General features: G+C 46.5%; 1 long non-coding RNA gene across 1 annotated transcript; it reads left to right on the forward strand.

Moving 5' to 3' along the window:
• Positions 1-7,956: 7,956 nt before the first annotated feature.
• On the forward strand, positions 7,957-25,520 carry LOC109024562 (uncharacterized). The gene is made up of 3 exons (XR_010133097.1): positions 7,957-8,094; positions 11,201-11,390; positions 25,003-25,520. It is a non-coding gene; the product is annotated as an uncharacterized lncRNA (long non-coding RNA).
• Positions 25,521-26,296: the final 776 nt, after the last annotated feature.

Consider the following 26,296-nt stretch of genomic DNA (forward strand, 5'->3'; position numbering starts at 1 on the left):
GCAGTTGTCTTCCTGCTGTGTGGGTCTCACCTAAATAAAAACAAAATCCTGTGTGCAAAATAGAAAAGAATATAGGAAACGAGAAGAGAATAGAAGAAGGAAGAGAAAAATGAAAGAAAAGAAAGAAGGGAGATGGAGAGAGAAATAAGAGGGAAAAGGGAACGGGAGAAAAAAGTTTGAAAGAAGGAGAGAGAAGACTGGAGAAAATAAAGAGGGAGAGAGATGAGAAAAGGGAAAAATCAATGTGGAAAGGAAGGAAAGGGAGAGGGAGAAGAAAGATGGGGGAGAAGTGGAGGAAGAAGGGGAAGACTGGAGGGAAGTTTGCATGTGAAAGTTATATGTGAAACCAACATTTTTTTTCCATTGCTTGGAGTGTTTACTTTTCAGTGAAATCCAATGTCTGGGTTCATTTACCCACAGCTGACTCACTTGACCCTGGGCAACTTCAGAACAGACACCACGAATCAATGACTCAGAATGGGCCCTCAGAAAATATTTTTGACTGGCTCCACAGTGTGAATCAAGAAAAATAAAGCACGATTAAATACAAACGTGAAACTCCACGGAAAGAGAAGAGTTTCAGCTTCAAAGCAATGACTTCTTAGCTCTGTTCTTAGCAATTAGACAGGAAGAGACTGCAGTGGCTGAACTGGGCCTCCTTTTTCCTTGGCTTAGACTTGGAAGGAATTATCGGTTCAGAATGCATGCTGCCAGGAGAGAGGGCAGCTGCTGGAGGGATGTGTGGCCCAGTAACAGTCAGAGGTAGTAACACTCCGTGCCTCAGAATGTAGGCCTGGAGTCTCAGCTCCACTACTTACTAGCTGTGTGACCTTGGGCAAGTCACATTTCTGAAATCATAATTTTCTCATCTCAAGGTTGATGTGCTAGTGGGCTTTGCTGAGCTTTAACAAAATCAAGTCTATAAAGAATTATGGGCCAGGCACTGTGGCTCACACCTGTAATACTACATTTTGGGAAGCCAAGGTGGGAGGATCGCTTGAGGCCAGGAGTTTGAAACTAGCCTGGGCAGCATAGTGAGACTCCCATCTCTACAAAAACTAGAAAAACTAGCTGGGTGTGGTGACGAGCACCTGTAGTGCCAGACACTTGGGAGGCTGAGGGGGAAGATCTCTTGAGCCCAGGAGTTGGAGGCTGCAGTGAGCTCTGACTGAACCATTGCACTCCAACCTGGGTGGCAGAGTGAGACCTTTACTCTCCACTAAAAAAATGCATAGGACCTGATGCAAAGAAAGTGTTTCTGGGTAAGTGGGAGCTACTGTTTTATTATTATTATTTTAAATTTGATTTAGTGTATGGTTATCTGTCCCTGTATGGCTTTGATCTGAACCCACCATCTCCCTGGTCCTATCGGGTTTAGAAGGTGATTCTGGTGTTTGGGCTGGTTCCCTCTGGCACTGGAACTGGCCCTTCCTAAGATGGTTCCTCTGAGGGTTAGGATTCTCCCTTGACCTCACTCCTTGGGGCATGCTACCCCAAACATCGCAAGTCCACTCCCTGGCTGGGAAGCAGAAGGAAGGGCCATCTACAACATGCACTCAGCATCCACTGCATGCCAAGCCTCATGCCAACCACATAACATTCGTCACTTTATTAAGCCTCACGGTAGCCTCTGAAGTAGGGGCAAGTAATCCATTCCCATTTTACACATGAGACAGGCAAAGAGAGGTAGAATAGGTTCTTTAGGGTGATACAGCCACTCAGTGGCAGAGTCAAGATTTGAGCCTGACTCAGGATCTTTTTGCAGTCTTCCCTGTCTCCTAAGATGCAATATCATTACCTGATGTGGTCACCCCACAGGTAAAAAACTCTAACAGTGCTTTGAACCCATTTCTGCAGCAAGAGTTGGCTTCATACGCAAAATGGGTTTTTCCCAAATGTGTAAAAAATTATATTTGAAGAAAACCACAAACGATTATGTAAAAAGTAAAAGTGACTGTGGACATTGCATTTTAAGGATATGTATAACATATATAAATCTATGTGTGTATATATATACACACACACACACATCCTACACGCAGGCACACACACATATATGCATAAGCTAAATGGAGTTAATTAAGTTAAAACCACAGTAAATCTGACAGATTCATATTAACACGATGGTCAAAACTGTAGGAAATATAGTATTTTGAAAAAGAATAAATCCAGCCAATTACAGATTTATGTTGACGCCAGCACAGTTACCACTGTTTTACAATAATCATTGATCAATCAACGTTTTATGATAAAACTATAATTTTCACGTGTTTCACCCTCACCTAAAAGTTTCCTCGTTTGCTTAATTCCCAGAATGTGATTCCATAAATCTTTCTCTTTGCGATATTAAGTAGATAATAAGAATGCCATGTAAGATTTGCTTATGGTTTAAACCACAGTTGCAAATGATTTATAATTAGGGCCAAATCTAAGACAAAACATTATTAAAGTCAAAACCTGCTGTAAATTGGTGCGGTTGGCTTGGGCATTTAGGAATTTATCGGGGTTTGATGACAGGATTTCCTCTGGTGATTTCCAAGGGGTCAGCTGACACCAAGGGGAGATATTTATGATTAAGGGAAAGCTGCAGAACTACCGGAGTGTCCCTGGTGGCATCAGCCAAGGGGACTGCCAGGCCTGACTCCGTGTGTCATCATCAAAGGCAAAACCCTCAGTGTGGGTCTCTCTAGGCATGTCAGCCACCACTGAGGGGCTCAGAGTCCACCCTGCTCTTCCCACGGGCCGATCCCCTTGGAGTTTTCAGCCGAAGAAGTTTCTTGGAACAAATCAGACCATGAGAGTATCACTCGTGCAACATGTGTTTATTGAGCACCTACTATGTGCAAGGTTCTGGGGATACAGTGGTCAACTAATGAAGCAAATATCTCTGCTCTCATAGTGTTGTGGAGAAGAGACCTCATCCTCTACACACAGGAGGTAAGGCAGAGGCCAATGTAGGTGGGAGGTTGGAGAGATGCGGGTAATGGGTGAGAGAGAAGGTGGTAGGAAGTGGGAGAGAAGCTAGGCTGTTGGAGAGTGGGAAGGGAGGCTGGTGGGAGGTGAGGGGGAAGTTACAGGGATACAGGGGAGGCTGGTAAGGGGTGGGAGGGAGGATGTAGAGTCCATTTAAAATAAAGTTGTCGAGGAAGGCCCCCTGGAGGAGGAGGTGTTTCCTTTGTTTTAGGGGTGGAGGAGTGAGCCAGGGTCTGTCTGGGGAAAGAGCATTGGTAGATCTCTTTCTGAGGAGGAGAGATCAGTAGTAAATGCAGAGGCTGTGAGAAGACAGCATCCCAGCACACATAAGTAACAGGGAAGAGCCCAGTGTGACTGCAGAAGAGTGAGCGATGGGGGGATCGGGGAGTGGAGTCAGGGCTCAGGCCACGCGCTGCCAAGACCTTGGATTTCTGGTGATGGGGAGGCCATAGGGGAGGGTTGAACGAGGTGGTGACCTACTCAGATAGACATTTCAAAAATAATTGTTTTGGATACTGTTTGGACAAATGACTGTAGGGCCAGGAGCAAGATCGGAGGCATTCCTGCTATCCAGGTGGGAAAGGAAGGTGGCCAAGACCAAGAGGTAGAGAGGGGAGAGATGAGTGCACTTGAAGTCATTTTTGGAGTAGAGCTGCCAGGACTTGTTGATGAATTGGACATTGGATGTGACAAGGAGGGAGGAATAAAGGTTGGGTCGTTTGAGTGAAGGTTGAGTTGTTTTAGGCCTGAGCACCTATTTGCATGATGGTGCCTGTTCCTGAAATGAGGACTGGAGGTGATACCAGGTTAGAGAAAGAGTGGCATAGGATCTAGATTTTGGCGAGGGGTTGTGAAGCTTGAGATGCCGTTAGTTTCCAAATGGAGAGGTCAAGGGAGCAGGTGAATATGTGAGTCTGACCTCTTTTGGGAGACCTCTTTTCTCTCTAACGTGTGTATTTCTGGTGTGTAATCACTGTAAATTTCTCTGGAACCATATGGGGGTAAATAGTGTGACAAATGCCAAGTGTTATGACTGTTACGTAGATACCCCTGAGCCTTGATTAAGAACCCACATGCATCCCGATGGGGAGAAAAGAGACCTGGGCATGGAGCCAGGAGGTATTTACTCTAGTTCTGGCTCTGTCCCTAAATAGCTGGGTGACCCTGGCAAATCTAGTCCCCTCTCTGAATCTCAGCTACTTCGGTTATCACACACGGGGGTTATACTAGCTTGGGATTAGCAAACAAGAGGCGCCCATGCACTGACCATCACCTGGTTCCGTAGCGGACATCACTCATCAATTAGGCACTCTTTGGCACTGGGCTTAAACAAGACATCAGAATCCTTCTTAACACCGTACCTCAGGCCACAGCTACCAGTTAATGGGAGTTGGCGTGCTAAAGGAGGCCTCTTTGCACTATGGGACTAAGCAACATTTCCATGTGAGATTGATTGTTGCTGATGAGCTAGAACCCTAGTACCATCTGTAGTGGCTGGCGTTCTGTTGTCCACATGATAGCATTTCAAAGCAGAGGGGATGGAAAGGCATTGTGGGAAGGCTCTATAATTATATAAAATTATAAAGTATACCACGTGTATCCTAGCATTTGTCATTGGATGTATGAATATATCCTTAAGTATATCCATAGAGGGTATGGTCAGACCATACCCTCTGTTTACTTAAGCTGAGCGTTTAGGACCTCAGGATATACAGGCTCACTGAATGCTAAATCTCAGAGACAATGATTTGCCTTCTATTGGAATAAGCAAACTCAGTAATTTCCATGATCACTAAAATGTGTTGTTTTTTGTTTTTTTTTTTTTCAAATAGAAATAAAGACATAATCCAACATTTCTGTTTAAATCACCCTTTACATGTCTGGGAAAAAAGAAAAAAAAAACTTTTCTTAATAGAGAAACTGGGAAACTAACTTTTAATTAATTAATTGACGTTCAAAAAATTCCCCGTTGCCTAGTGTAATTGAGTGTATCTATGTCTATGTTCTTTGAGATTCACAGAGTCATAACTATGTGACTCACATAGTACTAAGACCTCCCTAATTAATTCCTTCCTATAACCCTTTGAGGTGGCTAATTTTATTATTCCCATTTTAGCACTGAGAAAATTGAGGCTCAGAGAGTGACCAGATCAAAGTGCTTTCAAAAACTATCTTCAAAGATATCTCCACTATAACAAAATTCTCACCAAAAACTTACAAGAATTCTGGCTTTCTATCCTCGTTTTTGAAACCTCAATGAGAAATTGATGGCTTCAATAGAGATTCTGTGAACAGGCTTTTATCTCAGAAAGAGGGTGATATTTTCTACATTTTCCCATTTCTCCATTTAATCCCCCTTCAACCTGAGAGCTAGGCATGGTTGTGATACCCCTTTTACAGATGAGAATAAAAAGGCTTTGAAAGTGGTGCCTTGCCAAAGCTTGTAGATTTGAACCCGTGCGTGACTCCAGATCCTCTCCTCCAGGATAAACTGCCTTTCAGGATGAACTGTCCTCAGGACTACGCGCAGACGTATATTACTTCTTTGCAGAAATGAAAATGAAGAAACAAGATGATGATGGGGATTTCCAAATGTAGGTCCTTTATTCAGATGCCAGGTTGCTGGGGGAGGAGGGAGGAGATTTGGCCACCAGGAAAGACTTGGTGTCAGACGGCTGTTTGCATATGGTGATCTTGGTTTCTTGTAGACAAGTGGGTTACCTGGTTTTGTGGGCAGAAATATATTTTGGGATTCACTCTGGCCCAGGCACTATGGACAATAAATATTTCCTGAATAAATGATGGTCGAATAAGTGAACGAACAAATGAATGACAGCCCTGCTTGTTAGCACCCCAGCAAATGTCCGACATCTTGCATCTTTCAAAAACCCATTTACGACGCTGAGTCCTAGACGCCTTGCCTGCTCTGCCCCCAGATTCCAGAGGCAGCCAACCCCCTCCCATCTCTGTTTGGGGAGCCACATCCAGGAGATTTGCTGCAGCAGCACCAACCGGCTGACAACACAATTCTTCCTGTTTAGGGAAAGCCTTTATTTTGCTTTGTTCTGCACTTGAAGGGAGCAGGCACAAGGCTGCCAGAAGAGCTCAGCTACTTTAGGCTGTGCTGTTTGGAACGAGGGATGTTAAGCAGAAAGGCCCAGGCTGGTGGGGGACTGGGAGGCTGCCTTCCAGCCCATCCCTGCTGCTTGACCTTGGATGCATCATTGGTGGTGGAACATAGGTTCAACTATCTTTAAAACCAAGGCTGGGCCGGCGCGGTGGCTCACGCCTGGAATCCTAGGACTTTGGGAGGTGGAGGCGGGCTGATCACCTGAGGTTGGGAGTTCAAGTCCAGCTTGGCCAACATGGTGAAACCCTGCCTCTGCGGAAAATACAAAAATTAGCTGGGCGTGATGGTGCGTGCCTGTAGTCCCAGCTATTCGGGAGGTGAAGGCAGGAGAATCACGTGAATCAGGGAGGCAGAGGTTGTAGTGAGCTGAGATTGTGCCACTGGGCAATAGCGCGAGACTCTGTCTCAAAAAAAAAAAAAAAAAAAAAAAAAATCAAGAGCTGGTGAGATTGCACCACTGCATTCCAGCCTGGGCAACAGAGTGACAGCTTGTCTCAACAAAGACAAAAAAAAAAAAAAAAAAAATCAAGGGCCTGGCATGGTGGGTCATTCCTATAATCCCAACACTTTGAGAGGCCCAGGCAACGAGGATCGCTTGAGGCCAGGAGTTTGAGACCAGCCTCAGCAACATAGTGAGACCTCTGTCTCTATAAAAATTTTTTTAAAAAAATTAGCCAGGCATGGTGGCACATGCCTGTAGTCCCAGCTACTCAGGAGGCCAAAGCAGGAGGATTACCTGAAGCCAGGAATTTGATACCAGCCTGGGAAACAAAGCTCTCTACAAAAAATATTTTAAAAATATTAGCTGGGCATGGTGGCACGTGTGCACCTATAGTACTCAGGAGACTGAGGCTGGAGGATTGTTTGAGCCCAGGAATTCAAGGCTGCAGTGAACTGTGATTATACCACTGCACCCTAGCCTGGGTGACAGAGCAAGACGCTGTCTTTAAAAAAAGCAAGCAGGCTGGAAGAGATGCTCCTGGAGTCTTTTCTAGGTCAACAACATACCTTCATTTAGGTGGTAGGCACACAGTGCCTTGCAGGGAGCAGGAGCTGAATACATCCTTGCTGTTCTGATTTCAAAAAACACCAATCCCTCCCTCCCTCCCTGCTCCCTCCTTTCCTTCCTTCCTCTCGCTCTCCTTCCTTCCTGTCTTTCTCTTTCTTTCCTTCTTTCCTTCCTGTCTTTCTCCTCTCTCCCTCCCTCCTTTCCCTCCCTCCCTTCCTTCCTTTCTTTTCTTTTTTCTTTCTTTCTTTCTTTTTCTTTCCTTCTTTCCTTCTTTGTTTTTTCTTCCTTTCTTTCTTTCTTTCTTTTTCTTTCCTTCTTTCCTTCTTTGTTTTTTCTTTCTTTCTTTCTTCCTCCCTCTCTCTCTCCCCACCCCCACCCCGCCTCCCTTTCTTTCCTTCTTTCTTTCCTTTTCCACCTAGGCTGGAGTGCAGTGGGTGCGATCTCGGCTCACCACAACCTCCTCCTCCCCGGTTCCAGCAATTCTCCTGCCTTAGCCTCCTGTTTGTTTTAATAAAGATAGGGTTGCACTTTGTTGGCCAGGCTGGTCTGAACTCCTGACCTCAGGTGATCTGCCTCCCTCGGCCTCCCAAAGTGCTGGGATTGCAGGCATGAGCCACCGCGCCGGCCCTTGCTCCTTTCCTGAGCGGCTATTTTGAGAGCGATGGAGGGGAGAGGGTATTAGATTCCTGACCTTGAGGTCGGGGAGGGGAGGGTGATGCTAGTGGTGGACGAAAGACTTGAAGATAATGAGAAATTGCATCAACTTTACCCAGGCTGTTTCTGGGTCTAGAAGCAAGCAAAAATAAGGCGGGAGGGGGTGGGGGGAAGAAAAAGAGGCATTTAATTTGGAGCCGTATCGGAAGCACAAGTGTCAGGGGCTGAAAGGCCGCCTTCTCCTGCGGGCTAAGGGTGTGGGCGACAGCTCGCACATTCAAATAAGGGAGCGATTACACCGCGCTTGCTTCTGAAGACGGATTTTCTGGTAGGGGGAGCGGGCTGGGGGGCTGGGCCGGTGTAAAGGGGACGGCAACATTAGGCTTTGGCAAGTTAATTAGGGTTCAGGAGTCCAGCGAGCGAGCAGGGGGAGAGGCTGGATTTGCATAAAGTCCATTTACATAATGTTCTTCACAAATTGTGCAGCCAGAAGGCAGGGAGGGGGTGGGGACGGAAAGGGCTGGGGAGGGGGAGGTGGTTAGACGCCCGAGGCAGCCGCCGCCAAAGGGGGGAAGGGCGAGGCCCGAGATGGGACCCGCTCCTTCTTCGCCGCTTCACCTCTCCCCTGCTCTTGTCTGCACCAGGGCCACCCCTGCCTATCTCGGCCCTCACCTCCATTCTGAGCCGGACCCCACACTGTCTCCCATCATAGGGCCGGCCCAGAGCAGTCAGATTTCTAAACTGCCTCTATGGTCACGGGTCTCCCTTGCTTTAACCCTTTCCTGGACTCCTGGCTGCACTCAGGGTCAAGTCCCGGCTCCCTAGCCAACCTATGTGACTCCTCGTGGTCTTGCCCCTTTCACCCTCCTGACCTGGCTTCCTTCTAGTCCCCTCTTCCTAGCTAAGCTCAGTCCCACTGAAAAGCTCGTGGCCCTGGACTCCTTTGGCTCTCACATGCCTTCTCCAGTCCTGACTTGTCACCTGTCCTGGAATGTCCCTACCACAAAAGCTAGCTTCTTTGTGGCAACCTCACCTCCTGCACCAAATACTTTGCTCTTGGGGCATTTTCTGAAGTTCCCATAACTTTCTCAAGTGGACTGCTAGCCCCCTTTTGTGCGACCAGGGAACCTTCACCCACCTGTATTCCAGAACTTACCACGCTGTCTAGTAACTGCACTGGGGAGGGTCTCTTTCCCCACTGGGCTGTGACTGCTTCAGAAAGGAACTTGCCTGATGCATCTCTGCATCCAGCTGGGGCAGGAGTATGCAAACAGTAGATGCCCAAAACTGTTGATTGAATGAATGAAATATGTCATCTCAGCCAGAGATTGAGACCAGGTTTCAGTCTGCCTGAAGTGAGCCTGATCAGCTCTCTAATTTCTCTGGGGTTCTATCTACACCTTCTTTCCTTATTGGGTTCCTCAGCCTGTCCTGTGTTAGTAGCTGCAGAGGATGAAGAAGCTGTGGTGACCTCTGAGCCGAATTCTCCACTGAGGGAAGCAGGCTAAGGCAAGCAAAAGGGCTAAGCCCACCCCAGGCTGGGCACACAGCATGTGCAAAGGCCTGGTGGCCGGAAAGTGCATGGAATGTTTGGAATGTGGAAGAGGATTGAGTGGGTTAAAGCCAGAGATGAAAGATGGAAAATATGGCGAGGCTCCTATTCTGAGCTTAAGAGGCTGAAAAAGTTCTGGTAGATTTTTTTGAGCCTCTGAAGCTTTGTGATCAAGGAGAAGAAAGTTGCAACCACTGAGCACCTACTGCGTGCCACTGAACAGGTGATGTAATTCAATGGCCAAGCACAGTAGGGATTATTCTCTGCATAATTACCAGTGTGGAGGATGACGAGCCTGCTGGAGTCACTTGCCTGAAACCTCACAGCTGCAAAATGGTCAAGCAGGGCTTTGGACCCCTGGTTTCCAAATCCCACGCTGCCTTCTGAATTCAATGTATTTATGTTTTAGAAAAGCATATGAAATGGAAGGGAAATAGAAGAGAGAAAGAGGCAAAGAGAAAGAGTTGGGGGGAGGCAAGCAGTCATTTAGAAAGAGAGAGAGAAAAAGGGAGATAGAGAAGAGAGGAGAAAGATGGGGGAAGAAAAGGAGGGAAAAGAGGAGAGGGAAGAAAAACAGAGGAGAGAGAAGAGGGAAAGAGAAGAGAAAGGAAGAACAGAGGAGAGAGAAGAGGGAAAGAAGAGAAAAGAAAAAGGAGAAGAAAGAAAAAAGATCATGTCCTTTGCAGGAACATGGATGGAGCTGGAGGCCATTATCCTTAGCAAACTAACACGGGAATGGAAAACTGAACACTGCATATTCTCATTTATAAGTGGGAGCTAAATGACAAGGATACATGGACACGTAGAGGGGAACAACACTCACTGGAGCTTATCGGAGGGTTGAGGATGGGAGGAGGGAGTGGATCAGGAAAAATAACTAATGGGTAGTGGGCTTCATACCTGGGTGATAAAATAATCTGTACAACAAATCCCTATGACACAGGTATACCTATATAGTAAAACTGCACATGTACCCCTGAACTTAGAGTAAAACTTAAAAAAAAAAGACAAGAGGGGAAGGCAAAACAGAGAGAGAAGAGAGGGGAGAGAAGAAAGAGGAGAAAGAGAGGAGAGCGAGAAAGTGAGAGAGGGGAGGGGAGAGAAAGAAGAGAAGGGAGAAAGAAGAGAAGGGAGAGGGAAGGAGAGAGAAAAGAGGAGTGAGGGAAAGAGAGGAAGAGAGGAGGAAGTGGAGGAGAGAAGGCTGGGAGGAAGGAGAGGAGACTCAGGTGTCAGTCACCCTGCACGGCGGCAGGGATGCTCCTGCTCCTAGACAGAGCTGTCCAATAGAACTTTCTGTGATCTCTAATCTGCCCTCCAACTCAAGTGCTCAGTAGCCTCAGGTAGCTACTGAGCACTTGAAAAGTGATTAGTGCAACTGAGAAGCTGAATTTTTATTGTATTTAGATTTATATTTAAATGCTCACATAAAGGTAGCAGCTACAGTATTGGATGGTGCAGCTTTAAGAGCAGTCCTTCTTTTTTCCATCAAGGTCCTGGCTTGAATTTTCTCTGGGTCCTTCTTGGCCTCCCCTTCTGGGACTCTGTTCTGAACCATGCATCCCTGATGTTTCCTTCCCTCATATTCCTGGACATCCTACCCACACTGAGGTTTAATTTTAGCCGATTCTCTCTCAAGGACAAAGTATATATTTTTATTTTAATTTATGTCGCCTGAACCATTTCCAAGTTTTACTTTTAGAACCTGTCAATATTAGTGACATGTGGCATTTTAGGTACTTTTCTGCTGGTGGGGCCTAAATTTATTGTCATTTTATGTCACTCGGCAAAATGCACAAAATGCCAGAAGTGTTATAAACAGAGACGATTTATGTTCGGGTTGGGGTGAGGTTAAGAGAATGAATATAATCAATTTTTTTTTCAGAGACTTTTATGCGAGTGTGAGGGCCAGCAGGTGCACATTTGAAGCTCAGTGGGAAGTGTTTTCCAAGCAACAGGAGACAGCAGATGCAGACGGGGTCCAATTACTGCTGCTGACGGCTGATCACGCCATGCACTTGTGTGCGGATACCTGGCTCCTGGTCTCGGGCACCTAGTATGGGGCTATGCACACGGTAGGTGCTCAGTTAAAGCTTATGGAAGAAGGGATGGAGAAAGGGCAAGAGACGTAAGTGGGAATTCTAAAGACTCTTCTGTTCAACCCCCGTCAGAGTGATATTTCCAGACCTTGTCACTTAACTGCTCAAAACCTTTCAATGGCTCCCTAGTACCCCTATGTTCTGACTTACAGGGTCCTTCAAGATCTGCACCTGAGGGTGTCTCTGAGGGACTTGGAATGCTCTGAAAGTTTCATATCTCTGCTCCTTGCCTTCCCATGAGCTCCTCCTGTTCTTGGGAGTGCTCCCTCCTCTTTCTTGACCCTTCTTCAGTAACCAACTCAAACTCAAACTCAAACTCCTCTGTCCTTGCACCCTTTACCTTTTATCCCTCCAATGAGAGTTTGGTGTTTCCTGTTGGTACCTTATATACAGTCATCCCTGGGTACCCATGAAGGATTGGTTCCAGGACCCCCTGTGGATGCCAAAATCCATGAATCCTCAAGTCACTGATACAAAATGACATGGTATTTGCATATAACCTACACAATCCACCTGTACGCTTTAAATCATTTCTAGAAGACTTATAATACCTAATATAATGTAAATGCTATGTAAATACTTGTTATACTCTATTGTTTAGGGAATAATGACAAGAAAAGAAGTCTGTACATGTTGAGTACAACCATTCTTTTTTTTTTGAGACAGTGTCTGTCTCTGTCACTCAGGCTGGGGTTCAGTGGCTCCACTATAGCTCACTACATCCTCCACCTCCTGGGCTCAAGGGGTTCTCCCACTCAGCCTCCTGAGTTGCTAGAACTGTAGGCATGCACCACCACACCCAGCTTATTTTTTGATTTTTTTGGAGAGGCAGGATCTTGCTTTGTTGCCTAGGCTGATCTCAAATTCCTGAGCTCAAGCAATTCTCCTGCCTCGGCCTCCCAAAGTGCTGGGATTATAGGTGTGAACCACTGCGCCTGGCTGAAAATACTTATTATGTTACATCTTCTTATGTTACGTTGAGTGGGTGAGTGAGAATCCTTAAATATAACAGAGAAACAGAAAACTAGGGGCCTGTAGATTGTGTTGCTTTACAAGATTCAGGTGAATTGCTTTTTGACTCTTCCAATAAGCTCTCAAGTATATTTAAAATTTTTTTTTTTTAACAGAAGTGGTGTCTCACTATGTTAGGCCAGGCTGGTCTCCAACTCCTGGCCTCAAGTGATCCTCCCCCTCCAGCCTTCCAAAGTGCTGGGATTACAGGCATGATATACTGCACCTGGCCTGCAACTGTCCTTTTTTCCCCCTGATTATTTTCGATGTGTTGTTGGTTGAATCCACAAATGCAGAATCCAAGAATATGGAGGGCCAACTGTATGTCTGACTTAGAGGGCTCCACATGTTGCCTCATTTGCTTCCCTGTTGCCACCAGAAGATCATGCACCACTGGGCGGCATGGTCTGGAGAGTCCCATTCATCTTCATCTGGGCCTGAACAGAGAAACTGACAAATGAAAGATAATTGAATGACATAATGAATGGGTGTAAATTGGGTTGGTCCCTCACCATCTCCACTTCTTAGCCATGTTGGATCTGCCAAGTCAATTACCACCATTGCCTTCTCACTTCCCCGTTTCCAAACCTCATGACTGTTACCTTTTCCTCCATTCTCCTTGTCCTTATGAGTTTATGCCTTTAAAACAAATCCTTTATTATAATAGTATTGTCTTTTAGGGAAGGAAATATATTAGAGGAGTGTGTTCAATCCACCATCTTTCCTGGAAGTCAGTAACAAATGAAAGGAAATGTATCTGATAGATTGTGGGCAAGTCACTTCTCTCCGTACGGTCTCTGATTCTTCACCTGTGGCATGAGGAAGTTGGGCTGGATGAGTTCTAGGGTCCAGCCAAAGTCTGCGAGGGGGTCAGCGCTGGATTAGAGATGTCTGGTGGACCATGGGCATGGATTTTACATAACAGCAGTCACTCTCTGGGATCCCTACTCTGGCCAGTGCTCCCCTTGGACTGCTAATTCTCTTTCCACACATTCAGGTTCTGACTCCCAAACTCTGAGGACGATGGCAGGTTCTGAGGTCCCTCCCATCTTGTACAACTCACAGTGACAGTAACTGTCTCAGCCTGTTCGGGCTGCTTATAACAAAGGAGCATGGACTGGGTGGCTCATAAACAACAGGAATTTATTTGAGGCATGCTACCCCAAACATCACAAGTCCACTCCCTGTCTGGGAAGCAGAAGGCTGAAAGTCCTACATCAGGGCCAGCAGAATTGATTCTGATGGGGGTTTTCTTCCAGGTCGCAGACTATTGACTTCTTGCTGTATCCTCACATGGTGGAAAGGGTGCTGGGGAGCCCCATGCGGTTTCTTTAATGAGGGCACTAATTCTGTTCATGAGGGCTCCACCCTCATGACCTCATCACCCCCACAGGTCCAACCTTCTAACAGCACTGTGCTGGGGGTAAGGATTTCAATATATGATTTTTGGGAGAACGCGTTCAGTCCGTAGCAGTGACTGACACTTGCCCAGTTCAGTGGCTTACTCAGAGACCTCACTTTGACCTAATGCTTGTGCCAACCTGGTGAGAAATCTGGAATCCCATTCCACAGATTGGAAATCTGAGGTTTAGAGAGGGGAGGGGACTCACCTAAGGCCACGGAGCAAGTCAGTAAGGACCCAAGCTGGCAGTCGTGGTCTAACTGACCTACATTCCTGGAGTGTCCAGCATCCTGCCCATGGTGGCTGCTCAGCTGATATTTGTTTGGAATGAAAGGTGACCACACTTGAGCTGGGGTAGTCAGGATCATGGCGACAGCCATGAGGGCAAGAAACAGCATTTTAAAAATTATTTACTTAGTGTGAGATTTTCAGAGCTATTCCATGCCACAACGTGGATCGGTACTTCTTCATTCTTTATGGCTGAATGATATTCCATTGTATACCACATTTTGCTTATCCATCTGCTAATGGGCATTTGAGTTGTTTTTACCTTTTGGCTACTGTGAACAATGCTGCTCTGAACATTCATGTGCAGGTACATGTCTGACTCTAGGTGAAAGAAGCTCAACACAAAAGGTCACAACTATATACAGTTCTATTTGTATGAAATATCTAGAAGAGGTAAATCCATAGAGACAGAATGTAGGTTAGTGGTTGCTGGAGCTGGGAGAAAGAGTGAAAAGGGAATGGCAGCCAGGCGCAGTGGCTCACACCTGTAATCCCAGCACTTTGGGAGGCCAAGGCAGGCGGATCACAAGGTCAGGAGATCAGGATCATCCTGGCCAACATGGTGAAACCCCATCTCTACTGAAAAATACAAAAATTAGCTGGGCGTGGTTGTGTGTGCCTGTAGTCGCAGCTACTCAGGAGGCTGAGGCAGGAGAATTGCTTGAACCCAGGAGGCGGAGCTTGCAGTGAACCAAGATCACGCCACTGCACTCCAGCCTGGCAACAGAGTGAGACTTTGTCTCAAAAAAAAAAAAAAAAAGAAAAGAAAAGGGAAAGGCTACTGATGGTATGAGGTGTTCTTTGGAGGTAATGACAATGTTTTGGAGCTAGACAGAGCTATGGTTGCACAACACTGTGAATGAACTAATGCTATTGAATTGGATACCTTAAAGTTGTTAATTTTATGTAATGTGAATTTCACCTCAATCAAACAATGAATGACTAAAGACTTCTCTCCAGTAACATTCAACAAAGCCTTCTGTGTGTCTAGTAAGTGTTTGGTTCTCCAGTTTAAAACACATAGCACACACTTGGGAAACATTTGTGATATCAATTCACCAATGGGCAAGTTGATGTTTCTGTCTTCAGCCTTGATACTCCCAGTCAAGTTCCCAGACCAGTGGCTCAGCATCCTCAGGAGCTGGTTGGAAATACAGAATTGGTGGCAACCCCAAACCTAGACCTACTGAATCTCTGCTGTATGGCATGCGTTTGCCTCTGCAACCCACTTTCCTGCTGTCCTTGTCTAATCACTGAAGAGAGAAACTGTAAGAGAGGGATTGAGGCTAAATCTCCCTGAAGTTCGTCCTCGATGAATAGATGTGCGGCTCACCTTCTCCCTCTCTCTCTGTCTCTCTTTTTTCCCCCTTTCTCTCTTTTCTCCCAGGTCACTCTCTTTCTGTCCCTCCCACCCTCTCCTCTCTCCCATACCTCCCCCATTCAGTAGAGTCCCTTCTCTCCTGCATTCTCTGAATTGATTTTTCTCACTCATCTTGGCAGGTTAGTAATCACCATTCTCAGCAGAAATTCCTTCCATTTCATTACACCGGGTGAGAAATCCTGGGCAGCAGGGGGTGGGGTAGGGGCTGTGTTTCATTTCACTCCCATCTCTGTGTCAGGTGGGGAGGGAGGAATCTCCACACTGAGTATCCCACAGGAGGAAGGCCAGTGCTGGGAAGGGATGGAGACCCCTTGGTGGCTCTTTTCAGCTTCAAGGTCCTGTGCTGTGGCTCATCTCAGCTCCCAGGGCCCCTGCCTTTCTCTATCCTCAACAATCGCTCACATTTGAGGGGCTTCCATGGCTGGCAGAACCTATTTCTATGCATTGCTCAGTTTAATCTTCACAACATTTCTGAGAGATTGGCATTGTCACCTCCTTCATGTTACAGGAGAAGAAAGTGAGGCTCAGAGATACTTGCAAGACACCTGGGAATGAGAGCCGGTCTCCAGGCTCAGGCAAGGTTGTCCTGGACTATACCAGAGTCACGTAATAAAAGGATCATGCTGCCCATCCACCTGCCAGCCATGGTGGGTTCTAGCAGAAAGAGCCAAACATTTGTGATCCTATGGACTTGGGGTCCAGTCCCAGCTCTGCCACTTACTGGCCGTGCCACTCTGGGCAAATTGCCCCATCCTTCTGGCCCTTCCTCTCCTTAGCTGTTCACACGGGATGGGGGGGATGGGACAGACCTGCCAGAGTACAACACCTAAGAACAAGGAATTCGGTAATGCAAACCAGCTGTGGAACCCAGGGGAGGACCCACCATCTCTTGGAGGTACCATTTCCCTATTCTCAAAGCATATTTAGAAAAAACATCTTCTTTCTGTGTTGTTGCAAGAATTGCGTGAACTATTACAGCTCTCATGCAGCTTTTAGCACATGCCTGGAACATGAACAAGCACTGGATAAATAAATACCCTGGATGGAAATAATAATATTATAGTTCAAGGATTTAACATGCTCTCACAATGGCAGATGGACCCTGAATTCAGAGATGCAGAATATGAACGAAACGTGTGCTTAGAATTAAGAACATCATCCTGTATATGGTGCCTGCCCCATGTGAGGCACAAGGTGAAACATTTTACAGACGTTTTCCTACTGAATCCCGATGAAGAGTCCTACAGGGTAGGGTGTAGTCTCCCCATTACATAGGTGAGAAAACTGAGGATCAAGGAGATGAAGTTACTTCTTCTAACTCCTATAGTGTGTAAGAGGTAAAGCTGGAATCGACTGAGATCAGTCTGCTACCAAATCCAAAGTACAGATGAAAAAAACAAAAAATCAGATGTGAATAAGTTTTGCAAACTACATAGTTCTAGTCATGTGTAGGGTGAAAGATGGAGGAAAACATCATCATCATCATCATCATCATCATCATGATCATCACATTGTCATATCTATTAAACATTAGATATCATCATCATATCTACTAAGCATTAACTGCTTATCACGTGCCAAACACTGGGCTAAGGGATTTACATGGATTACCTCATTCAAGCTCTGCATAACAACTCTGTTATTATCCTCATTTCACAGATAAGCAAACAGGCTCAGAGTGGTAAAGCAATTTATCCTAGGTCACACAGCCAGGAAGTGGTAAAGCTGGATTCTGACTTCAGGGCTTACAGGCTCCAGAGTGGAGTCCTTAACCCTTCACCTGAAATTGGAAGCTACTAATGTTGGCTGCAGGGAGTTTAACTGGCAGGACCCTCTCAGCCCTTGGGGACCTCCCTATCACCCCGTGCCCCAATCTGGGCTCCAAACTGGGAGTGGACTAGGCTCCTACCCACGTCTCTGTGATCAGCCCATCTTCAGATCAGGCTGTCCTTCTCCTAGCCCTTCGTTGGAGCCCCAGCCGGGACCATGCTGTATGCAGATCACCCCATTAAAATTTCATGTGGATTCAAAAATTCAGTGTTGACTCCGGTGACGCAAATAAGTATGAAAATTCCGAGGAAGGCACACTGTTACTGAAATCAAATGGTTGAACGGCCACTAATGAGGCAGACAAGGAGCCTTGCTCACCCTCTGAGGATTGAAGAGAGACGAGAGGAGCAATCGCGCTACATTATTCATGCCCTCTTGTTTGAGTTTCAGATCTCAAGGAGGCTCTGGAAGGGGAAGGCAGAGAGGGCAGAGGCGGCGGGAGGCGGGGGTGGCAGCCTAGACAGGGCCCCACTCTGCCAGCTGTGGAAGGCTGGGTGACTAATTGACAACTACTCACTGATCCCCTTCCCTAGGGCGCCCCTCTTCCATCTCTCATTTTTAGCTCCGGCCCACAAGCACCTCCCTTGCACCTGCCACGGTGCCCAGATTTCCCCCAGCAGTGGATGTGTGAGTGTGAGATGCAGAGGAAGACATGGCGTCTGGGCGGTCCTGGCTCTGTGTGATCTCGGGCAAGCGACTAAACCTCCCTGAACCTTGATTTTTTGTTCCCCTTGTAAAATGGGAAAGCAGAAGGAGCGGCTCCTCTACCTACTCTGGGGAGAGGTAGCATTTCTGAGAGTCAAATGCCGCATCGTCATGCTTCTCAAGTTTGAGCGCTCAGGTGAATCCCGGAGGAGCTTGTTGGGATCCTGGTGCTGATTCAGTAAGGCTGGGGCAGGGCCTGAGATTCTGCATTCCAACCAGCTCCCAGGTGAGGCCCATGTTGCTGGCTTGCAGCCCACCCTGTGAGCAGCGGGGCCATACAGATAGGAAAGCACTTTATAGCGACCACTCGCTGGTCTAAGCCTCTCTGTGCATCAGCATTACTGAGGAGTTTGTAAAAACACGATGCCCTTCCCCATCCCCCCAGGGTTTGCTTTAATTGGTTAGGTCAAGGCACTTGTACTTCTTAATTCTGCCCCTGACACCGCCCACCATGGCCCCTATATGCAGCCAGATTTTTGTAGGTCTTCTTACTAATATGTCTTTATTGTTTATGCCCCTCGTAGTTTCTTTTTTCTTTTTCAAGACGGGGCTCACTCTGTTGCCCAGGCTGGAGTGCAGTGGTGCACTCAAGTGATTCTCCCACCTCAGCCTCCCCAGTAGCTGGGACCACAGGCACATGCCACCATGCCTGGCAAAAAGAATGTAGAGACGAGATCTTGCTGTGTTGCCCAGGCCAATCTTGAACTCCTGAGTTCAAGTGATCTGCCCACCTTGGGCTCCCAAAGTGCTGGGATTACAGGCGTGAGCCACTGTGCCTGGCCCCTCTCATATTTTATGACCATTTTGCAAGCTTCGTTTTCTTCAACTCCTCTTAAACGTCAATGCTACAATGCTTTCTCTCTTTTCCCCGAGCAAACCCGTTGTCAAGAAAGAGGCTGAAGAACCAATTGCTCCGACTCGGAGGAGGAAGGAATGCTTCACCCCTGGGAACTGACCTGTTTCCAGGGGATGTCACCTCCCTCCAGGTTCTAATGGTGCACTTCGGGTCCCGCTATCTGAATAGTGCACCTGGGGCAAGTTTGCACCAGGGGTCACCTGGGCAGCTGCCCCCCTTCTCTTTTTAAGATTGAGGCCTGACCACGCTGATAACACATTCTCTAGAAGTAGAAACCAGGTTTCAGACAAGCCACGGAGGTAAAACCAGCTCGAGAGGGAAGGAATTGATTTCCGCCAGAGAAACCTGCGCAGAATGTACAATCCCATCGTTGTCCATGCACCCAGCATAACCAATAAACAGGTTCCCCAGTCCTCCCTGCATTTCCTAATTATTACTCAGCTGTAAAAATCCCTTCTCCCTCCTGCCAACATTATCTTAGTAAACGTTATGAGCGCTCACGAGGTTAATGCAGGGCCGTAAATCCGCAGTGGGTCGAACAAGTGAGACTTGAGGAACTGTTCATAAATCTATGGGAACGGCTCCAGTTTGTTTATTTAATAAAATATCATTTCGTAGAAGTGCACAGGGCACTGTGGGGTTCACACTCAGTGGGCACGCGTGGAGAGGGGTGGGTGGTGGAGGTCTGCCGAGGGTGGGGGTGTGTGTGCACGGGCGTGCAGGCAGACTTCCACGTGGCCTCTGGCTGGAATCGCAGGGCGCCATGCCGTTTATTACTGCACCAGGCATTCTGAACTCAGTACCTGCTCCACTTAAGGCAGCCTGTTCTCTCAGAATTCTTTAATGGGCCTCGTCAATATTTGAAACGGTGCTACAAAGCCCAGGACACGTGTAATGCTGTTTGCACTACATGAACACCTCCTCGAGACAATCTTCTGGGATTTGTTAGGGGCGCTTTACCCACATTGGGCTGTTAAACCAACAAGAAGCCAGGCTTCCCCACATGGCATGGAATGAAATGCTAAAAGCATGGGCATTGGAGTAAACGGACATGGCTTCTAACACCAGATTTGCCACCTACTGGGAAGATGGCCTTGGCATTCACCTCTGTGGCCTTGATTCCCTTCTCTGTACCATGGGGATGATCATCTGTACTTTATGGAATACAGATGTGATATGCAGAGAGACTAGAATGGAGCAGTAAGTTTGCTTTTTTTCTCTTTTTTTCTTTTTTTGAGATGGAATCTCACTCTGTCGCCCAGGCTGGAGTGCAGTGGCGAGATCTTGGCTCACTACAACCTCTGCCTCCTGGGTTTAAACAATTCTCCTGCCTCAGCCTCCTGAGTAGCTGGAACTACAGGTGCATCACCACGCCTGGCGAATTTTTGTATTTTTAGTAGAGATGGGGTTTCACCATGTTGGCCAGACTGGTCTTGAACACCTGACCTCAGGTGATCTGCCCGCCTCGGCCTCCCAAGGTGCTGGGATTACAGGCATGAGCCACCGCACCCAGCCTCCTTTCATTTCTCTCTCATTTACCTGTGAGTTTTCAGCATTGCAGTATGCTGAGATGACTTTGTTAATTAGTTTTGGCTGAAGGTTATCTACAGAGCCCCCGTTCTTTTCTTTGTAATTGTCTGGGCCCCGAACTCAAAGGCAGTGGCATGGGATCAATGGAAACGGGAGATTCTGCAGAACTGGGATGTGACATTCCTGCCCATAGGGGTTTAGCATCCCTGAGTCACCCCATCATAGACTGCTGTGAATCATGTTACTGAAGGAAATAGGCAGTGTGATCTAGTGGTAAGGACCACGGAGTTGGCAGCCCTGGGTTTGAGTTCTAACTCAAACACTTAACTATCTGAGTAGCCTCTGTGGCCAAGTAATTGAAGCCCTGGGTTCTTGGGAATTGGAGATCTTAATACCCACCTTTCAGGGCTCTGAGCATTTCCTGAGCTAATATGGGTAAAGTGTGTGCGTAGATATGGCGCATTATATAAACACAATAAACCAAGGACAGATGGAGAGTGGAGGAGGAAAACAAGAGAGAGGCAGAAGCAAGGGTGACTAACCTGTCCCAGTTTTCTTAGACCTGCTCCATTCTTAAAACAGGAAAGTCCTACATCCGGGGAACTCCGTTAGTCCTGGAAAAACTGGATGGTTGATTGCCCTTGCAGGAATGGACAAGTCAATGCTTGAAGCACTCTTAACTCTGGGTTTAATTTGGCTACAGCTATTGATGATTTAATAACAGCTGGCTGATTATGGAGGCTTCATCTGAAAGACTCTAATTGCCCAAGGCTAATTGTTGAGCGTTTGATTAACCCAGTGGCTCTCATTAGAATCACCTGAAGAGCTTTCTAAACATACCAATGACTGAGCCTCACCCCTAACTAGGGTTTCTCTGCCTTGACACTATTGACGTATCAGGCTGGATAATTTTTGCTGGGGCAGGTAGTGGGGAGTGGAACTGTTGTGTGCATTGTAGATGTTGAATAGCACCCTTGGATTCTATCCTGAAGATGCCAGAAGCCATGTCCCAGTCACATGACAACCAAAAATGTCTCCAGACATTGCTCAATGTCCCCTGCAGGGCAAAAATCACCCCCAGTGGAGAACAACTGCCCCAGGCTAATTTAAGAATCTGGGGGCAGAATAGAAATTAAGCTTTGGTGTTTCACATTAAGTTCCCTGCCACCAGCTGACTATATATAGCATTTGGCTAAGACCAACCTCACTGCCAATGTGGATGGTGCTGACATCCAAGGAGAACTTTAGAAGGGGCTGGAGCTGACTTGGGGTTGGGTCCAGAATGACTATATAGAAGAGGCTGTGGGCAAAGACTTCACATGATAAGAGAGGTGCTGAATTCCTATTCTCTTTATTTATGTATTTATGTATTTATTTTTGAGATGCAGTCTCGCTCTGTCGCCAGGCTGGAGTGCAGTGGTGCAACCTCGGCTCACTGCAACCCTCTGCCCCCCGGTTTCAAGTGATTCTCCTGCCTCAGTCTCCCAAGTAGCTGGGACTTCAGGCGCGTGCCGCCACACCCAGCTGATTTTATTTTTTCAGTAGAGACGAGGCTTCACCATATTGGCCAGGATGGTTTTGATCTCTTGACCTTGTGATCCACCCTCCTCAGCCTCCCAAAGTGCTGGAATTACAGGCGTAAGCCACCACACCTGGCCCTACTCTTAAATATTCCCTTTCCCCCACCTTGGTATACAGTCCAAACCTGGACTGTATATGAGTTCTTAGATATGAGTTCTTGCAGAAAGTTCAGAGTGCTGTGTTTTGAGTTGTCCTCTTTTAAGTTCTTCTGGAAGGCAGATCATGACATTGCTTTTGGTCCTTGATGACCTCTTCAGGGTGGAGACAGTGCTGGGTCTCAAGATGGTTTGACATGCTAAATCATTTGCTCCTCACAGCTCTCCTAGGTGAGGTGGATTTCTTTGCACGTTTTATGGAAAAATGATGTTCAGAGAGTTTTAAACAATTTTCTGAAGCTCACACAGCTGTTGGCAGCACAGATTAAAGCAAAACTCAGGACAATCACTAACTTCTAGTGACTGGCCCACTCTGACATGTTTCCTCCTATCCCTTAGCCAAGTGCTGGCTGAGCACAGTGGGGTTGGGAATGGGACATGAATGCCCTGGCCAAGAAGGAAACATTCATGGCTGCTTTCTTTATGCCAAGTCTTGCACTTATATTATCTCCTCGAATAGTCCCAAAGTCCCGGGGCAGCAATGCCTATGATTCCCCCTTTTGGGGAGGAGAATGCTGAGGCCTAGACAAAGGAAGCAATTTGCCTAAAGTCATGCATCCATTATCAAGGGGAGGTGCCGTGATCTCAAAATCGGGGTGGGGGAAGAGCATTATAAATGGATTAATATTTTAAATTTCTCAGCTGTTAAATGAGAGGCACTCCTTTTTTTTTTTTTTTTTTTTTGCAGCATTCCAGTGCTCAGAATTATTTAACAGCTCTGAATGGAAGCATCCACCAGTTGTATGTGTCTCTTTGGCATTCCTATGACTGAAAACATTAGACATTTTCTATGTTGATTGATCAGAGCTATCATCATCCCTCTGCTAACAAAGTCCTCCTTTAATTGGGAGGTTTCAGCCCAGCTTGGCTCTGATTGGCTCACACCTTACAGGAAGCATCTAAAGATCTTAGAGGCGAGACAGGAAGTGACTCTGTGTGAGGTCAGCATTTCTCCTCTTTTCTCCAAGGCCACCATAATCCTTATGGAGTGAAGGGTAGTCACAATGCCATTTTGAAAAGTGATTACGAGGATCATAATAGTACGAATGGTGAATGAGTTTTCTGACTGCCAGGAGAGGAAGCATTTTAGGATTGATTTCAGAAGAGAAATCCATCATTTTGATTTTAACTGTGGCAGTTAACACAATGTTCACTCTAATTTTAGAAACATTTTGAGACAGGAATAGGTTGTACTAGTCTTTGTCAGGCTGTAGGTAACTTACATTTTCTGAGTCTAAAGTGGATACTAGCTAGAAGATTACGTTTAAAGAAAGTTCTCTTTTTTAGAATCACACCAGAAATTTCTAGTGTAACGACAGCATTTCTCAACCCAAGTATAACTGTGTGTGTGTGTTAAAATATCTGTGTTAATAACCAGCAACCTCGGAAGTGAGAGGGAAGGGAAAAATGGGGCTAGAAGGAGCCAAATCCCACTTGCATGGCAGAGGAGACCTGGAAGAGAAGATGGAGTTAATCAGTCTGAAATAATGGGTGGTGAGAATTCTGTCATTGAACCACCAATGCTCCCTAGTGTGAAATAATGGGAAAGTCATGGAGACTGGAACAGCACATGAAAAGCCACAGAGCATAAAATACCCAGCTGTACTGGGGGTCTGGAAAAATTTCTAAGTGGTGGGAGCAAGAAGTATATGGCATGGGGAGGTCAAGAGATGTGATTAGTTGGGGAAGGTTAGGGCACACTTATCCTACAGTTTGCTTTTTCCCTGACACCCAACAGAGGCAGGCTTTAACCCCCAACCCACCCTGTCTCCAAGGACTGGCTTGGATGCCTGTCTTCCTGAGCTCCATCTTCACTGACTCCATGGAGGACAGAAAACTCATTACCATCAGAGGCTCACCCTAGATGCCCTGTGTGGACCTGTGACTATGTTCGGTTTTGTGGCAAAGGAGTATTAAGATTGCAGGTGAAATTAAGTCTGCAGAGCAGTTGACCTTAAAATGGGGGAGATTATCCTGGATTATATGTATAAGCCCAGTGGAACCACAAGGGTCCTCAACAGTGGAAGAGGGGGGCAGAAGAGAGAGAGAACTATGGAGATGGCAGCTTGAGGAGGACTCAGCCTGAGAATGCTGGCTTTGAAGATGGAGAAGGGGGCCAAGAGCTAAGGAATGAGGGCAGCCTCTAGAAGCTGGAAAAGGCAAGGGAACTGATTTTCCCCTGTTCTCCAGAGGAAGAACAGCCTTGCTGACACCTTCACTCCAGCCCAGTGAGACCCATTTCAGACCTCTGACCCTCAGAACTGTAATATAATAAGCTCCTAATATTTTAAAGTCACTTAATATATGCTAATTTGTTTAAGCAGCAATAGAAAAGGCCCTTAGTTCTTTAATCTAATAAATGGGTTTAATAATCATTTCATTTTGTAGTGTATTGAAAATTGAGTCAATGTACTACACCGAGTGTTTAGCACAGCCCCTGGACAATGGTACCTTTTTTATTGATGCCACAGGTGGAATGACCAGTGGTCCTCCTGGCTTAGTCCTCTGGCTGCTTTAATGTGGGACTAGAAGAAAGAGACCTAAATTAGGAATCTGACAGACCTGGGTTCAAGTCCTGGCTCTGCCTCTTTCTAATGGCCTTGGACTTGTTCCTACCCTGGAAGAAGTTTTCCAGTCTGTCTTATGGGTGTGGGAGGGATGATCTATCACATCTACCAGCAGTGAGCCTCCTGTGAAGATTCAGAGTGGGTGGGCTTTTGTAGCCCACTCAAGGCCCTCAGAGAGGTTTTCTGTAAATGTGGTACCTTGCACCAACTCCTTGGGAAGAGATTTTCTCAGGCTTCAGAGCTGAGGGTATTCACCCCTGACCCACCTGCTTCTTTCTCCAGGGAACGCTCATGGATTCCTGAGAAGTTGGCTGGAACTAAGGGAGCATTCAGAGACCACAGATCCAGTTGACTGGTCCCTGCTGACATCCAGTCCACGTTGTTGGCCACATCAGCTCCTCTTCAAACTCATGATGCAAATCAACAGCTAAACATGTTGATATTTTTTGTTTCTCTCAGCTAAGTGGATCCCTGAGTCCTCCTGGTGCAGTGGAAAGATTTGAGTTTTGCAGCCAAATAGAGTGAGGTTTAAATGGTGGCTAAGCGGCTCACACCTATAATCCCAGCACTTTGGGAGGCATAGGTGGGTGGATCATCTGAGGTCAGGAGTTCTAGAGCAGCCTGGACAACATGGTGAAATCCCGTCTCTACTAAAAATACAAAAATTAGCCGGACGTGGTAATCCCAGCTACCTGGGAGGCTGAGACAGGAGTATTGCTTGAACCCAGGAGGCAGAGGTTGCAGTAAGCCAAGATCGTGCCACTGCACCCCAGCCTGGGTGACAGAGTGAGATTCCATCTAAATAAATAAATAAATAAAAATACATAAATGGTGGTTAAGCCACTTGCTTGTGAGCAAAATGGTTAGCCTGCATGAGCCTTGGTTTATCCACCTGATAAATGAAGATACTAACAGTCAACATTAGATAACCATAGAGCCTAACTCATAAGGCCATTACGAGAATTGAGATGTTAGTTCAAGTAAAATGGTGCTATCATTTGGATGATTGTCTACTCCAAGACTCATGTTGACATTAAGTCCCCAGTGTTGGAGGGTGGGCCTCCTGAGAAGTGTTTGGGTCATGGGGAAGATCCCTCATGAATAGGTCAATACCTTCCCTCGGGAGTGAGTGAGTTCTTACTCTACTAGCTCCTGCAAGAGCTGCTTGTTGAAAAAAGCCGGGTATCTCCCTCTGCCTCTTTTGTTTTCTGTCTCCATGTGGTCTGTATACACACCAGCTTCCCTTCGCCTTCCACCATGGGTGGAAGCAGCCTGAGGCCCTCATCACATGCCCAGTCTTGAACTTCTCAGCTCTCAGAGTTGTGTTCCAAATAACTCTTTTCTTTATAAATTACGCAGCCTTTATAACAACACTAGATGGACTAAGATACTTGTTATGATGCAGGAGGAATGAAGAAGTGTGGGAAGTATTACCTCGCTAGTAGGCGAAGGAGGGCATAATAATTACAGAAAAATTCCCATAGGAGGTTATACTTGAGCTGAACTTCAATGGGTGAAATGGATGTAAACAGTTTAGCACAATTCCTGATGTGAATTGTGTGCTCAGAAATTAAAA

The sequence above is a fragment of the Gorilla gorilla genome, chromosome 23 (genome assembly GCF_029281585.2).
Source record: "Gorilla gorilla gorilla isolate KB3781 chromosome 23, NHGRI_mGorGor1-v2.1_pri, whole genome shotgun sequence".
In the NCBI taxonomy this organism is placed as follows: domain Eukaryota; kingdom Metazoa; phylum Chordata; class Mammalia; order Primates; family Hominidae; genus Gorilla; species Gorilla gorilla.